Genomic DNA, 17,442 nt, shown 5'->3' on the forward strand with positions numbered 1-17,442 from the left:
GCTGTGTAGCAGCAAGCGGGCGGGCTGACGTTGGGGGCACGTGTTTGCCCCTCGTGTTTGGGGTCCAGGTTGGACAGTTCCCGGAGGCGCTGGCTTTCCTGCTCAGAATGCCCCCTTAGGAGATAAGTGGCCCTTATACAGGTAAAGACAAAGAGGCCAAGACCATATCAGCTGGTGGCATCCAGCTGGTGTCCGGGGCCACCTACAAATGTTCTGGGGGTCACAGTGCGCGACACAGAGGTACCTGCCTCCTCCATGCGGGAGTGGAGATGCTTTTCTTCTCCATTCTTCCCCATCGACAATCAGAACGCTGGCTGTGACCCACGACATTGTTCCACGGCCTGCCGTGGGGCCTGCCGGCTGTCTGAAGAACACCGTTCTCCCTTCTCTGAGGTTTCTACCCTCTGAGCGCTCTAGGATGCTGGAGAGCCGCTGAGATGGGAGGAAGGGTGGCTGGCACTTGCACTTGGGAAGTGGTACCCAACAGCAAAAGCCAGCCTCCACAAATGGTTCTGCAACATTCTCAGCTCCTTGTGGGGGACTTTGAGTGGTGTGGAATGATTCCTTGGCCAGTCTGCCATGAGTGGGTGTCATTCGTCGTCAGTGGGCTTTGCGGCATGACTGCTTCAGGGAGAGGCCGCTCAGAGCACTTCTGTGCACAAGTCCAAGGCCCTCGGGGCTGGCCTGTGTGTCCGTGGCATCTTGGCCGGTAGCAGCGCCGCCCGGAGGTGCCCGGGGGTGGCCTCGCGGTGGGCGGGGCTTTCAGGTGTGGTTTAGAGACGGTCACAATCTCATTTCTGGTCTGTCGCATTCACCGGGCGTTCCCTTGACACATATGTCCTGGGTATTTGATTTTCCAGGTCAGGTGCAGCGTGGTCATCGGGCCACGGCTGTGCGCTGCGCCAGAGATCCTCAGGCACCGAGCTCTCGGGCGCTGGATGCTTGTGCAGGCCACCTGCAGGGCAGCTCGGGTCAGCCCGCAGTCTTGGCTGCCGCCAGGCCCTGCAGTCTAGGCTGCCGACCGAATGAGTCATTTCCTTTCTTGCGCCAGCATCTCCTGGCTTTGCCCAGTTACTAGCGAGCTCCCACAACCCAGAGTCTCAGAAGAAAATCCAGATCAGGGACTGGAGAGATTAACGGACCACAGCGGACATGGCCCGGGCACCCCCCCGCCCCCGTTTCCTGACACCACCCCACCCAGGGCTCGTTCCGCGTGTTATTTCTCTCTGGTGGCTTTGGAGCTGGGGGTGGGGCAACCCCTACAGACCTGGGCTCCTCCACGGAGGTCAGGATCACTGGCCGCATCCTGCAGAGTCCACGCGGAAGGAAGAAGGAAGATTTCCTCTCTACCTGGCAACAGCCGCCAGCCAATGAGAGCCCACCTCCACCTCCATCACTTGCAGCCGAGGAAAGGCCACCTGCCTCTCATTTCCCTCCAGTGAACGTTCCTTCAAAGCAGCCCCTCCCACCCCGCGTCCTCTGGGAGCTGGCTCTGAGTTCGGGTTTGCTCGGTGGGCATAGTTTGCTTGCCGCACTGGTAATTGGTCTGCCCCTCCTCGCACAAGCCCATTTGCCGCTGGATAACCTCTGCTGTTTGCTCTTCAAGATTGACAAGGGGTTATCTTCACGGCAGAGCGGCTTAATGAGTAACCGGGATGTCTCCGGTGACTCACCGCCTCACCCGCCATAGGAGGAAACAACTTTGGGCGGAGTTGGGGGCAGCCTTCCCGGAACGGGGCGGGGAGGGGGCAGCGGCGGGGTGATGACCCAGGCTCGGCGCTCAAACTTAGATCCGAAACTGACGCTGCGGGTCCCCGCTTCGGTGAGTGGTCCCCGCCGGGGTTCGGGGATCTGCTTTCCGGAGCCAGGCTTCCCTGTCACCTGCCGTGGGCTGGGAAGGATGTGCGGAGAGCGGGGTGCGCGCAACGGGAGTACTCGGAGAGGAGAGGGCGCACGGGGAGGGTGAGCAGAGGTGGGGAGCAGGGGCGGGGAGAGGAGTGTAAGGTGAGGGGGTGCGGGGAGGGGGCCCGGGGAGCAGCGCCCGCGCGGGGCGGATGGGCAGAACGTGCGGGGAACAGAGCACCGGGTCGGGGGAGAACAGGTTTCGGGGAGCGGAGTACGGGGAGGGTGCACTGCTAACGGGGCGCGCGGGGCGGATGAGCAGAGGTGGAAAGCAGGTGCAGGGAGAGGAGTGTGCGGGGCGGGGGACCGGGGAACATCGTGCGCGTGGGGCGGATGAGCAGGGCGCGCCGGGAGCAGGGCACGGGGTCCGAGGAGAACAGGTTTCAGGGGGAGCGGAGTATACGGTGAGGGCGCGCGGGGCGGATGAGCAGGGGTGGGGAGCAGGTGCAGGGAGAGGAGTGTGCGAGGCGGGGGACCGGGGAGCAGCGCGTGCGGCGGGCGGATGAGCAGGCGTGCCGGGAGGAGGTACAGTCCCGGAGGATGCTGAGAGCACTCAGTGGGTGCGTGGGGAGAATGTTCTGGGAGAGGGGATGGGGGTGCACTTGGGAGCAGGGTGCACAGGGAGAGCGCTCAGAGCGTGCGGGGGTGGGGTGGGAGAGGGGTGTGCTTCCTGACCCCGCCACCGCCGCCTTTTTCCCAAGACCCGAGACGCAGCGGGTGTGACCTCTAGGTGGAGGCGGGCGGGGCGGGGACCGGCTTCTCCACAGCTCAAACCAGAGAACACCCAGAACCTCCCCCCCCCCCCCCACTTTTTCTTTAGTGGTTAAGTAAAGTTACCTTTTGGAGAATGATTTTTACTGTTAAAAACCACAATTCCACTGAGTGGGTTTGAAGATCTCATTGGCTGTATTTGGTTACCGATGCTGCAGCGTCCCATCCAGCAAGCGGAAAGGAGCTCCCAGGAATTGCACAAGAGGAAGACTTTTATAGGCAGAAATGGGGGGTGAGGGGGCATAAGGGTGAGGGAAGAGGGAGGGGACTGGACAAGACAAACGTTATTATAAAAGGAAAGGCTCCTTCCCCCAAGGTCACCTTGCTTTGGGGGTAGGGCCGGAGTCTCTCACTATGGAGACCAGGTAATTGCAGGTGGGCTGGTTAAAGGTCAGATTCCTGAGAGGCTGATAGGTTAGAACTGTCAAAAGTTCAGAAATAACATAATAAAGCCAATGATTCACCAGAGTAGCAATTAGTAAAAGTTTTTGGGCACACGCCAAGAGACAGTTTGCAAGCAGGGAGCACTGGAACCAGAGCATAGGATAGGACTCACAGGTCTACGGTCATCACAACGCCAGAGTTCGAGTGGGAAGGCGGTGGCTCGTCTTTGCAGCGCTTGGCTGCAATATCAGAAAGTTCTTAAATGGTGGGGAATTGGTCCGTGGTTGCCTCATACCGACATTGGGAAAGAGTGGGAATCTTGCTCTGCATTTCCAGAGGCGTAGGCAGGAAGTGGCCCGGGGGGGGGGGGGGGCGGGGTCAGAAATGCAAACTCAAACTTTCAATGACTAACCTTTTTCTCTGTTCCAAATTTTTTCTCTGCTTGGAATTTTTAAGGCTGGTCTCCATTTGGTTTTGATTTAACAGATATGAGTCTTGGTTTGCCGTCCTGGGGCAAGTGAGTCTGTTTTGGGACTGTTCCCCCCACCTTTTTTTTTTTCCTTTCTTTCTTACTAAACTTTGAGAGTCTCGATGGCCAGAAGTATGCCTGAAACCAGTGTTGAACAAGTGTTGCAGCATGAAATACTGACCTCTAGTTGTCCTGCAGATCTAAAGAGAAACCACGGTAAAAAATTAGAGGACGTAGAATTGGTCCCTGCGTGCGGGTCCTTTCACAAATCGTGTCTATGGTAAACTGTCCTGGGACCTAGAAACGCCCGCAGCGGGGACCACAGGTCTGTCTCTCTTCTTGGTCAAGGGTTGGCCAGGTGACCCAATTGGCCAGCTGACCCAAGGTCACAGGTGGCAGCCTCCTGGCCTCCCATGCCAGAAGTCAACCCCACGTCAGGCTGCTTCCCTCCATGAGGGGTGACCCAGAAATTCTGAAATTCGGAGAACAGGAAATATCCTGGAAGGCCCCTGAGACACTCTTCAGGCTGTGGTGTCCTTCCCGGCCCCCCTTCCCCTCTGCTACTTCCCTGCCCCTTTGCCCTTTTCTACTCTGCCCTGCCCTGCCCAGTGAGGCCTGGCCCCTCTAGCTCATTCCACCCTCCTGTCTTCAGGGTTAAAGACACCTTTGGTTGCTTTCCTTGGCTGTAAACTCGGCCTTTAAAGGATTAGTGATTTCCCTGAACCGGAATGAAAGTCTAAATCTTAAACCCCGAAAAGGATTTTTCACACCCTGCCCCACCCTTTAAGGCTGCTATGCTGCCCTGTCACCTCTCACTGAACCAGGCCTAAGTCCCCTAATGTTCCATCCTTCTGCCCTTTTTCTCCCCTCTTTGGAGGCCAGGTTGACCTACTAGTTCTCTCTCTGCATAAGCCTCATGATCCAACAAATCACATTCGCAGTCCCAGGACTTTCTACGATGGTGGGCACCCCAGTAACATTTTAGTTAAAAAAAAAAAAAAATGAGTTTTTCCCATGGGCTTTTGTCCAAGTGGACTTCTTTTGTTATCTTTACTGATCATAAGATTAATACAAACTCCGTGTTTAAAAAAAAAAAAAACACACAAATAGGGGCACCTGGCTGGCTCAGTCAGCCGAGCGAGCAGCTCTTGACCTTGGAGTTTGTGAGTGAGTTCGAGCCCCAGGTTGGGTGTAGAGATTACTTAAATAAAAATAGTAATATGAAAAACCTCACAAATATAAAACAAAATGAAACTTTCAGCTTTTCCTACTCCCTGAAGATAAACACTGTTCATTTTCCTCCCTCTCTCTCTCCCATACACACACACACACACACACACACACTCACACTCACACACATTTGCTCTCTAACTATGTTTATTCAAAAGAGTTTTATAAACATTTATACACACCAAGTTATTTACACAGAGTAACCCACCTATCTGATTTTTATTTATTTTTATTTATTTTTTATTTTTTTTTCAACATTTATTTTATTTTTAGGACAGAGAGAAACAGAGCATGAACGGGGGAGGGGCAGAGAGAGAGAGGGAGACACAGAATCGGAAACAGGCTCCAGGCTCTGAGCCATCAGCCCAGAGCCCGACGCAGGGCTCGAACCCACGGACCGCGAGATCGTGACCTGGCTGAAGTCGGACGCTTAACCGACTGCGCCACCCAGGCGCCCCTATCTGATTTTTAGTTTAATGGTTAAAACTGAAAAAGAACAGAAAAGAAAACCAAACACAACTACAGGGTTTTTTGTGGGTTTTTCTTTTTACGGGTTGGATCTGGCGACGGGTAGGGGGGAGACCCCAGACGCTCACAGCAAAGGATCCTGAGAGCCGGAACCAGGTTCCAATTTCTCTGGGAGGCTGAACCTCGGGGCCAGGAATCCAGGGAAACGCTCCCCTGGCGTAGAGAAGACCATGGGGTCCTGGGGAGGTAAGGGGAGTCTTCTCTTCAGGAAGCAGGATGTATCCTGGCCTTGGTGTGAAGTTTGAGTATCCTGGTACGATGCCAGAAGGTACAGTGCCTCAAGTAGCCTCCGGCCTGACCTCACCTGCTGAGTTGTTGGCTGGGCTTTGGAATGGGTGTCTGCTGTCTGCTCTCCACAGAAGCTCCATTCCTCAGGACGAAGGGACATAAAGTGTCACAACCGTCATCCAGTGCCGATAATGTTGGAAGATTACACTTTTTTTTTTAATGCTTATTTATTTTGAGACAGAGAGCATGAGTAGGAGAGGGGCAGAGAGAGGGAGAGAATCCCAAGCAGCCTCCGCACTATCAGCGCAGAGCCCAATGCAGGCTCAAACCTATGAACTATGAAATCACGACCTGAGCCGGATGCTTAACCGCCTGAGCTACCCAGGCACCCAGGGAAGATTAGACTTTTGAAAGACTATTTTGAATCAGTGCTTCCTTCCGCAGGGATAGGACGTGGCCATGGTCATTCCCTCCCTACCCTGATGTCCCTCTCGTGTCCGGGACTTCCCTCAGTTGTTGGTTCCGGGGATGTGACGGGCCCTGAATTCCCACCTGCTCTGTTTCCCCCCAGCTAGCCTCATCTCTCACTTTTCAAACCTGCTTGTGAAAACAACTCAAGCTTCATTTCCCACGTGGGGTGATGCCCACAGCCACCTTGCGTAGAACCAAAGGGTGTCATGGGAAACAGCCAGCCTTAGCCCCATGCCTAGTAAGTGACACTGGGTCACTGGGTCCTTCCCTGTCATCTTAGCTCCACACAGGCACCCCTTGAAGCCTCATCCTTCCAGTCAGCCCTTACGATTTCATCTCCTGGATCCAGAACGTACCCTGCCTTTCTGTTCTTAACATGTCTCTGCTCATGTTCTGTGTCCCTCCATCCAACTCTGCTGGAATCATGTGTCGGGGAGGAAAAACTTCTATCCTCTTAGGTAGCGTCTTGGGGGACTGCAAATCAAAATGACAAGAGAGACTAGTGGGAGAAAAGATGGATTTTTAGTTATGTATGCACATGGGAGTTAACAGAAAAATGTGGCTCCAAGAGGTGGTTAGAATTTGGGGGTGCCTGGTGGCTCAGTCATTGAAGCGTCTGACTCCTGACCTCAGCTCAGGTCTTGATCTCAGGGTTGTGAGTTTGAGCCCCTCATCGTGCTGGGCATGAAGCCTACTTAAAAAAATTGGGGGGGTTTATTTACCATCTTCATAGGGCATAGAGGGGGCAGAAGGACACTTCTGGGAGAACAGAGGACTTCTGGGTAGGTGCAGAAGGGGCACTTAGGGAAACAAAGGACTTTGGAAAGATAAGTGGATAAGTGGATAGATGGGAGATAAGATAGTGAGAGTGTCTTTTTGTGTTTTTGTTTTTGTTTTTGTTTTTGTTTTTGTTTTTTTGGTTTTCAAAGAAGAGTTGGCATTGCTCCCTAGGACCTAATTCATGACAATTGAGTTCTTCTAGGAGGCTCCACTTTTAGGCAGACAAGGGATTTCAGAAACTCCTATGTCTTCAGGTGGGAATAATTGTTAGGTGACAGTGGCTTCCTCTGGACCCTTTCACAAAGACACATCTCCATCATTGCCCCCTCCAAACCTTTCAGGAGTCCCCAGCCACCTCCAGGTGCTGCTCAAGTTTTTTATGGACTCACCGCCTGAGCACTTGGCCTCTGACCTGGCCCCAAGTCAAGTGACCCCTGCCTGCCATGCTTAGCCCTTTCTGGTACCTCACAGATAGTTCGTGCCTTTCTTAACTCTGTGACTAAACACGTGAAGTGACCTGAAAGCACCAGGCGAGCACCTAAATTCACCCTGCTCTGCAGTGGCCACTGAGGAGGGGGGCGGAGCCCTTTCATGGCGAGGAGGGGGGACAGTGCAGCCAACAGTGGGCTACATCAGTCACTGGGTTTTGCAAGCTGACTTTTCTCAGTCCCGCAAGAAACAGGAAGTGTCGCGTTCATTCTGAGTTGCCCAGACTGGAAAGGTCCCATTGTATACCACCAGTGTGTGTTGCTGGGAATGTGCCATACCTATTCTCGGTGGGAGGGAAGATGTCCAGGGTGCACGACGATTTTAAGTCAGCAAGATGATGTAAAAAGCGGTCATCGGAAATCTTCGCTGAGTTGACGAGTGACCTCTCCTTGTGAAACCGCACCGGGGGTGGGGGTGGGTGGGCGGTGCTTGAAAATCAGTGCATCTGACACTTCCCCTGGTGCTCCCTCTTGCGCCCAAGACAGGGTCCTGGGGAGCCCTTCTGTCTGGGTTTTACGTCGTGAGCTGCAGTTGAATGCACGTGGTGGATGCTGGTGGTAGGGACCCTGGCACAGGGGTGCCTCCTTTTCTAGAATACCCTGAACCCCCGCTGGGCTGAGCCTGGCCTCAACGACACTCAGGGACTAGTGCTGTTTCCTGATTCCTTTGAAGGTCGGAAAACATAATGTAGCTTTGTGTGTTTTCTTCCAACTTGAAAAGTTCCTTCAAAATGCAAACATAGTGCTGGGTCCCTGAATAGTGATTCCCTCTTTCTTACTCTTCGCCAGGGTTTTCTTTTACATCTGCTCCCCACCCTGCCTGTTCACCTGTCCGTTCACCTGCTGTGGCTGGAAGAATCCAGGTGAGTGGGGAGCTGCCCCCAGGGGTGGATTGGCTCCTGGTTTCCACCCTCTGCTCTGCCTGGTCTAGGGAGAAAGATCTTGGGAAGTGAGACACCTCCTTTACCTCCTCCTGGCTTTGACCTTTCTGTGGGCAGGTGGGGGTGATGCGGTTTTGGAGTGATGGGGATTCAGAGCTGGCGGCCAAGAAAGAATTCTTGAAGACATCTTTGGTGCAAAAAGGTGGTTTTATTAAAGCACGGGGACAGGACCCGAGGGCAGAGAGAGCTGTGCTGGGCTTGGGAGGAGAGACTGGTTCTATACTGTGGAGTTGAGAGAGGGAAAAGGAAAGGGAGGCCTCCAGAAGGACTTTGATATGCTAAAGAGGACCCACAGGATCCTGGAGGCCCTGCTACTGTCTGGCTATGCCTGTTTTCCCTCTAGGAAGGCAACATGACGCGGGCAGGGGCTTCTGGAGAAACGTGCTGCTCTGTACTTGCCTCAAGTATCTGTCAATGGGCTGCAGGTTATGAAGACATTTAATGTTACCTGCCATTTCCTTCTGCCTGTGTTCCCCACATCACTACAGAGGGGAGGGTGATGCTGGGGCTCCGGGAATGAGTTTGTAGGTTTCTGGAGATGAGGCTATGGGTAAGATTGCCTTTTTCTTGTAATTTCCTAAGATATTTGTAAACTCTTGGAGACCCACGTGCTGTAGGACTGTGGTCTCTATCGGTTAACCGTTTGTTTTCTTTCCTTTCCTGTGTCCTTCGGCAGCCAGGGTGCCTGAGGAATGTCACACACATCCCACCTGGTGGGGGAGGGTGTGTGTTAGCTTGACTTAATGCTCCCTTATCAGAGGTGATCGGGTTTGGGGGTGATGGTGGGGATTTGGAGCCAAGAAAGAATTATTGAAGATGTCTTTGGTGCAAAAAGGTGATTTTAGGGGCTCCTGGGGGCTCAGTCGGTTAAGGATCCGACTTCGGCTCAGGTCATCATCTCGCGGTCTGTGAGTTCGAGCCCCGCGTCGGGCTCTGTGCTGACAGCTCAGAGCCTGGAGCCTGTTTCGGATTCTGTGTCTCCCTCTCTCTCTGACCCTCCCCCATTCATGCTCTGTCTCTCTCTGTCTCAAAAATAAATAAATGTTAAAAAAAATTTTTTTTAAAAGGTGATTTTATTAAAGCGCACAGACAGGACCCCTGTATAATAGGGAAAAATAGGATAAAATAGAGAAAGGACCTGAAGTCCCTGGGTGGCAAAAGCATGTATTTTGGAACAATGCTGGGAGCTGGGAGCGGTTGACCACAGCAACCCCCTTGGGGAGTAGAGTCCCACTTAAGGATGTAACAGACGTCACCTACTCCCCCTCAGGTTCCTCTCAGGAATCTGACAGCGAAAATACCTAACTAAACCCTAAAACTTGTGTATACGGGCAGCAGTATGACCAGTCTGACCCCTCGCACAATGGTGTCGAGCCCATCGGGAAGGGACCACCCAGCACCTGGAGTTGTCCAGCCAGTAAGGGTGGGACCTGAGGAGGATCCAGGGGGAACAGAAGGGGATGCTGACCAGAAGCTCCTAAAACAAGGAGCCTTGCGTCTAGTCACGGGCATTCCCTCTGAGCGCCCCCTCTCCGTAAAGAGAGCTTCCCCAGTGTTCTTCCTTCCAGACCTGATGCTCTAATAACCTTGTACCTGCTCACTCTGTGTCCACCCCTCCCTTCTTCCAAGTGGGGAGACCACAAATCCTGGTGTTGCATCCACACGACTCCTAAAACAGAATGCTGTGGGCACCAGTGACAGTCACAGCAAAGTTTATTGCAACGAGAGGCAAGGCCGACCGATCAGGACCAACACTTTTGATCAGAGTGCGGCCTCAAACAGCCGTGGTACATGGTTTTTATAGCCGACCACCTCATTTTATCATCACCTGGGAACAGAAAAAAGGAATAGCTTCCAGATGAGGTGGAAACAGTTCCCGGATGGGGTGATTATTTTAGACTTTCTGCCGTTAAGTCGCAACCAGTTGATCTCCTTGACCCTGCCTCTGATGCTCTTTTCTTTGAACTTTTGTTTCCTTAATTGGTGAAGCCTAATTTACCAGAGTATGAAGCGTAATTTACAAGAGTAAAGCAAGGCTGTTCTCTCTTAACCTTCAGTGCCAAAACAAAGCTGTTATTTCTCAAGCTATAGTGTCAACACAAAGCTGTTATCTCTCAAGCTATAGGTTAGCCCTACACTACAATTTAACCCTTACACTAGGTGTTGAGGTAAAAAATAAAATCCTGCAACCCGTTGGCAGCAGGAGCTGCACTGGGGTCGTGACGGGTAACTCGTCACATACCCTCGGCTTGGAAGGGGGCAGGGATAGAGTAAGTCTCTTAGGAATTTTGGAAGCAAGGTTTCCAGGACCTTGAGGAGGTCGCTGTGGCCAGGGAAACGCCGTTTATTACCGTTTAGTAAAACCTCAGTCCTGAGACCCCTCAGGTGTATATCGGGGGCCCTAAGCCTGGAGGATGATGCCAGCGTGTGTCCTGGGACAGTTGAGATAAAGGAAGGAGACTTACAGGGTCCTCGAGGTGGGGTGATGTGAAGCTGAGATTCCCTTCTGTCTCCCGCAAAGCGTCATCATGGAGGCAGCTGAGCCCCTCGAGGGAGGTCACTGTGCCGGTTTCAAGGACTGGTCAGTGAGCCGTAGACAGTAAGGGGGTTTGATGTTTCATTTGCCTCAGTTTCCCACATCACCATGGCAAGCACTTGAACACCTTTCCCTCTTGAGGGTGATATTAGGGCTCCGGGAAACGGAGTCTCTAGGCTTCTGGAGATCAGGCTCTGGATGAGAGTGCCTCTTTCTTGCAGTTTACTAAGTTCTCCATGTACTGAAGGAGACCCTTGTCCTGCATGACCGTGATCTCCATCAGTCAACCATCTGCTTTCTTTCCTCTCTCCTGTTCTCGGGCGGCCAGGAGAGTGCAGGGAATATCACATATCCCACTCGGCGTGGGGGGGGGGGGGAGGAAGGGGTGCTGTTAGCTTGTGTTTGGCCCCCAGCCTGCCCCATGCTCTCTCATCAGGGGGACTGTATAATGTATGCTTTGGAGAGTGAAACGCGTCTCTGGTTGGAACACCAGGACCCCCTCACGCACACACACAACCCTGCACACACAGCCGCGCTGCCTGCCAGCAGCCTCAGTTAGCAGGGGGTTTTCCAGCCAGAGGGTCACCGAAGTCTGCAGTTTTCTTGGCACCAAGTTGCTTAAATCTTTTGCTGTGTGCCAGGTGGGGGCACGGAGAGGGGTCAGTCTTGGGGAGGCTCGCGGCCTGCAAGGGGGGCCTGCCGGCACTAAGGGTGCAAGGGGAAGAGGCCCCTGGGTGGACTCAGGAGGGCGAGAGGTCTGGGGCGGGGACCGGGCAGGGAGATGATCTCTCTGTTTCCGAAGCGAGAAAAGCAAGCGGGTGTGGGAGTGGCGCTTTCTCTGCAAGACCGGACAGGATGCTTTCTCTGCGGCTTGGTTTCCGTTCCTGGATTCTGTCTGCCGCCTCCCGGGAAAGCACTTCTAACTCTTCCTCTTTCGATTCTCTGCGTGCTGCCCAGCTTCCCACCCGCAGAGGAAAAATTAGCATCTTGGAAGGTGCAGGTTGTTGGGGGGTGCGGGGAGGCGCGTTGCTGGGAGCATGTACTGCCCTGGCAGGGAACACTGCCTGAACGACTGACACCGGCCCTGGGGACACAGATGTAAGACCCCAGGCCCCACTTCTCTCAGTGGAGTGAGGGCCCTAAGGGGAGGGGAGCAGGGCCATCTGGGGCCAGTCTCTGCATGGTCCTGCTGATGGTTGCATTTCCTGGAAACCAGACTTCTGCGGAAGCCCAGCCGTCTGTATAAATCTGTTTGATGAATACTGTGCATGCCTGGAATTAGGAGCTAAAATGCTGATCAACGATTACAATTCTGACGCGTGCGTGGGTTTCCTGCCACTAATTCTCTGATGCCAGCAGGGCATCAGAGAATTCAACTCACTTCTGACACCACCTACCCAGAGATGGCAGTCAGACCCTCCCGGTCCCCCAGCACGGCCCCTCCTCCCTCCAGACACCAGTCCACGTGTCACCTGGGTTCTGACCCACCAGCTACAGACCAAAGGCTCCCACGACCCCTCCCTGGGTTTGGCGAACTGGCCGGAGGCGCTCACAGGACTCGGGGGACAGATGGCTCACTAGATCACTGGTCTGTTGTAAAAGGATTAAGTCAGGAACAGAGGGAAGGGAGAGCTGCCCAGGGTGTGGTTGGGGAGGGGGTGCCGAGCTCCCTGCCGTCCCAGGGCCCGCTGTCCCCCCATCTTCACGTGCTCACAGACCCTGGCCTGTTGGGATTTTTTCAATTCATGGACACGACTGATGAAATCATTGGCCATTGGTGATTGATTCAACCTCCAGACCCTTGAGGTGGGATGGGGCTGACAGAGCCAATCTCTAATCGCGTGATTGGTTTCCCTGGCAACCAGCCTCCACCTTCTGGCGCTTTCCAAGCCACCTCACTAACATAACAGTAGACCCCTTAGCGCATTCACCACTCTGGGAAAACTGGATGGAGACCACATACAGCTGACCCTTGAATAGCAGGGGTTTGAACTGTGCAGATCCACGTACATGTGGATTTTTTGGATAAATACAGACAGTACTGTAATTGTGCTTTCTCTTCTTTATGATGTTTAAAATGACATTTTCTTTTCTCCAACTTTAAGAGTATAGTATATACTACATAAAACATACAAAATGTGTGTTCATCAACCATTTATGTTTTCAGGAAGGCTTCTAGTCAATAGTAGGCTATTAGTAGCAGTTAAGTCTTTGAGGAATCAAAAGGCAGAAGCACCAGGCGGATTTTCCAGTGCACCCCCCCCTCCACCACCACGTTGTTCTGGGCTCAACTGTGTGTATATATCTGTTTCCCTTAAAACCACCAGTTACCCGCAACAGGTGGGCTTAATCGGATAGAAAGTGTGAAACTAGCCAAGAAGCACAGACTTGCTGAAACACGTGGCCAGTAACGTGGTTCCCTGGTCACTGCGTGGTTCAAGAGGGGATCCCCAGGTAGGGGATAATCTTTTCTAATAGGATTTTAGTCACAGAAGAGGTGTGGGTCTGTCTACAAGGCAAGGCTTCATTCCAATAAAAGAGAAAGCATATGATCCATGACTAAAACATATTTATATCCATGAGATGGAGGGATTTGCACGGAACCCATTTGCCAAACCTCAAACGGTCCATTGGGCAGTATGGGTGTTTCCCAGGATTGTATTTTGGCCAGTGGGACAAGCAGAGTTCCCGCCATATTGGTTCATGAACACTATCCTTTCACGATAGACCAATGGTTTAATGTGTGTACAGTTGTGAGTACTGGGAATTTAAAACTTTCTGGTACAGCCACATTGTTCTTTGGTCCACACCTGAGTTCTCTCTTTTTATCAGACCAACAACTGTCAGATTTCCCATATCGATTCTCCTTTTATGGGGCCCATTGTTGGGCATCTCTGGTCAATTTTTCCAGGCTGTCATTTGGAAAAACATCTCTTTGGACCATGACTGGGGTCCTGCTGTTGGTCTCCTTTAGTACAGCATTTTTGGTGGAAATATAAGCAAAGTGGTTTCCTTTGGCTTCCAGGGGGATGAGGCTAAATGCCCGGAACCCTTAGTAATAACTAGAGCCACCAGCAAACAGTATGGCACCTAGTAAATGTTGGACATAGGAACCATTTAAAAAAAATTTTTTTTATTTATTTGAGAGAGAGAGAGTGGGGGGAGGGGCAGGGTAGAGGAGGGAGACACAGAATCCAAAGCAGGCTCCAGGCTCTGAGCTGTTCAGCACGGAGCCTGACTCGGCGGTGCTCGAACTCGTGAACCACAAGATCATGGCCTGAGCTGAAGTCAGTCACTCAACCAACTGAGCCACCCTGGCGCCCATTGGAGCCATTCTGAATCTTATCCTCATGGGAGGTAAGAAAACTGTTGTTTCCGTTCCAAAATCATGAGCTTCCCCAAAGGCATACTGAGTGTCCGCATAAATGTTTGTGGTTTTGCCCTTGGCTAAAACAGAAGCTCAATTTAGGGCACTTAAGTCAGCCTGTGGGCCAAACAGAGGAGCCTGAGGTGAAGGTGCTGTCTCGGTGACTTCAGGGGAGTTGTATAGCACATCCAGTGTGACATTTGATGCTTCGAATAAGGACCATCAGTAAACCATGAAAGGCTGCATTGACTAGAGCAGTTTCCTGTGAATTGTCATGGGAGTCAACAGGTGATCTGTCAATGTGAGGCCACTGTGAGCGATTTTATCCTTGATGGAGAGGAGAGGGGTGAGAGGGTTAAGGATCCTGGAACCAGAAAGAGTCATTGTAAGAGGAACAGTGACCAGGATGATGTCACGGGAGGTGAGGCGACAGGCTGAAAAGTCTTGAGTGTCAGGAGAACTTAGGAGGGCTCCTGCATGGGGCACTGGGATGGTTAGAGGAACCCCTGTGACTATTTCTTCAGTGGCCTTAACTGAGAGGGCAGTGGCAGGAATGGCTGTGAGGCCAGGGGGAATATCCCTGAGTCACAGGGTCTAATTGTTGGGTACAACACCCCATGGGGTGATGGTGGTCTCTGTGTTTTTGGGTGAGCGGCTCCCAAGGCATCCCCCTCCCTCTCACATGCAGAGAGGAAAAAGGGAGGGGCGCCTGGGGGGCTGTGTCGGTTGAGTGTCTGGCTCTTGATTTCAGCCCAGGTCCATGATCTCATGGTTCGTGGGATCAAGTCCCATGTCGGGCTCTGCACTGAGAATGTGGAGCCTGCTTGGGATTCTCTCTGTCTCTGTCTGTCTCTCTCTCTCTAAAAATAAATAAACTTAAAGAAAAAAAAGATACTGATTGTCCTTAGCAACTGGAACACTAAAAATGCACCACATAGGTCAGTTACCTATGAAAACGTGAAAACGTTGCTTTCAGTGGGCACGGATGTTGGGAGTGTATGGGGGTTAGGAATAAAAGGGTTTTGAGGGATAACAGTCTTATCGATTGCCTCGAGGTCCCAAACAAACCTCCATCCTTGGCCATCGGGATTTCTCACAGATAAAGTAGGGGTGTTACAGGGACTAGTACCGGCGATAATGAGGCCCTGAGACCTGTAATTCTCTATTATGGGCTTGACACCCTGAAGGGCTTCTTCATTTATAGGCTATTGACTTATTCTTTTTTTTTTTTTTTAATTTTTTTTTTCAACGTTTATTTATTTTTGGGACAGAGAGAGACAGAGCATGAACGGGGGAGGGGCAGAGAGAGAGGGAGACACAGAATCGGAAACAGGCTCCAGGCTCTGAGCCATCAGCCCAGAGCCCGACGCGGGGCTCGAACTCACAGACCGCAAGATCGTGACCTGGCTGAAGTCGGACGCTTAACCGACTGCGCCACCCAGGCGCCCCGGCTATTGACTTATTCTAAGGACAGGTTTTGAGGGATCTATTTGAGCCATATTGGCAGGTCCTCTGTGGACTGTGCCAATATCAGTTAAGGATTTTGCCCCTAAAGAGGATGGTAGCTGATCCATTTGTGACAAATTACCAGTGTCCCCAGACTCAGCTGTGGTCCTGTCAGAGACAGAGCAAATCAAAGATGTCAAAGGGTCATTTAAATCCCCTGGTTGGCTATGTTGAGGACTACTGTCAAGTTCTAGAATTATCTTCCCCTTTGGGGAAAAAGAAATTCTGGCATGATGCTTTTCTAAGAAGTCTCAACCCAATAAATGAGTAGGGGCAGAAGGCAGAGTCAGTATGTCTCAAAGAGAGTAGGTTCAGAGATGGGAAACTGTTGAGTTGTAAGAGACCCCTCCTCACTAACTGAACTGTTCAGGTGCTCTGGGCGGTTGGCAGTGGGGCTGGGCACTGAGGGTGTAGGTCCTGTGTCAGTAAGGACGGAGGTTCATTCCCAGTCTGGAGAGTGGATTCTCCGAGCTGATTACCAGCGACGGGCCGACAGGACATTGAAAAGTTTGGCTAGCGGTCTAGAAGCACCTAAAACGCCTAAATTTGTTAACAGTCTTTTTTTCCAATATCCTGGTTGCTTGTAATAACACCAGAAATGAGACTTGGCTAGGGTGCAACCAAGCTGGTTTGCCAGGATAACTAAATTTGGAGGGGACGTAGTTTCCCATTCCTGCCTGGCCCTTTTAAGTGGAAGGGAAAGATCCTGGATCTTTGATAAACAGAGATATAACTGTTGATAAGCAGAGAATTAAATACTGCCTGGGTAGACTCAATAGCTAAAGGGAAGACCAGAATGTCTTTAAAGTCAGTTTGGAGTCCATTGTCATAACCATGAGCAGATTCATCAGGCTTTTGTGTACACGCCTCAACCTTGTTCCCGTCACCAGGCTTAGGAAAAGCCATTATAATTGCTCCAGTGAGTGAGTGTTCCAGCATCTTGCCAAAATTCGGGTGTGTGTTGCTCTAACTCCTGCTCAGGATGTTTCCACCAGACTGGCTTCATCCAGTGTTTGGGCTAGCCCCAGCAATCAGCGTGTGGATCTGCTGATACAAATCCGGGAAGCCAGGTTGGAAAGTTTGAATAACTATGTGCAATTCTTCAGCAAACCTATGGGGGTCCCCGGCCACGTTGGAGAGCTCGTTAACTCTGGCCCCCAGTTCAGCCTCAGTCCGGGGACCATAGGAAACCGGGAGTCCATTTATATCCTCAGAAGGCTTAACTTTGAAGGAGCCGGTTTTAATAGGTTCAGGATGCAGAATGCAGGGGACCATCAGGAGAAAAGGAAGGTAAAACAGATAAGAAGGAGGGGGTGGAGACAGGGCAGGTGTAGAGAGAGCAGAGGAAAGTAGCCCCGGGGCCTCGAGTCTGTGGACAGAGAGATGGGGGAGGGGAACAAGAGGCCGAGCCCCAGGAACTTAACGCGGCCGCATCTGTGGTTTCTTCTTCCTCCGGCTTTAGGATGGTAGTAAGACAGGGTTGACTCGTGCCTGCTTCGGATCTTCTCTCCTTCCTTGGCAGGTGCTGGAAATCCCACAGTTCAGACCTCTCCCCCGACCCCCACCCTTCTTCCTGGGCTGTCCCTGACACCTGAGATCCCACAGGGGTGGGCAGCCGGGAGTGGTCTGTGGGGCCAGGCTGGGAAACCAGGGGTGATGCCTGCCCACCTTGGCTTCTGGTGTATTTCTGCTAGCTCCTTGGAAATTAGCAACCCTGCAGGTCACATAGCGCACATGGGGCCTGATGTGAGTGTGCACAGAGTTTCAGCACTGGGCTTCCACAGGCCAGTGAGCCAGAGTGCCCTGGGTTCCTCCAGTGGGGGTGAGTGGGGTGGGGGGGG

At 52.3% G+C, this 17,442-nt stretch overlaps 1 protein-coding gene across 3 annotated transcripts in view; it reads left to right on the forward strand.

Moving 5' to 3' along the window:
- The first annotated feature begins 1,722 nt into the window (after positions 1-1,722).
- Positions 1,723-17,442, forward strand: part of UPP1 (uridine phosphorylase 1) — a 29,551-nt gene continuing 13,831 nt past the window's right edge. The window contains exons 1-2 of one of the 3 annotated variants that reach the window (XM_040455035.1): positions 1,723-1,822; positions 8,041-8,114. The gene's annotated coding sequence lies outside the window, so the exon portion shown is untranslated. Of the gene's footprint in view, positions 1,823-7,816; positions 7,925-8,040; positions 8,115-13,987; positions 14,086-17,442 lie in introns of those variants that run through there. The other 2 variants (XM_040455036.1, XM_040455037.1) reach the window with 2 other exon arrangements.

This window comes from Herpailurus yagouaroundi, unplaced genomic scaffold (assembly GCF_014898765.1).
Source record: "Herpailurus yagouaroundi ecotype Mexico unplaced genomic scaffold, PumYag 214, whole genome shotgun sequence".
NCBI lineage: Eukaryota > Metazoa > Chordata > Mammalia > Carnivora > Felidae > Herpailurus > Herpailurus yagouaroundi.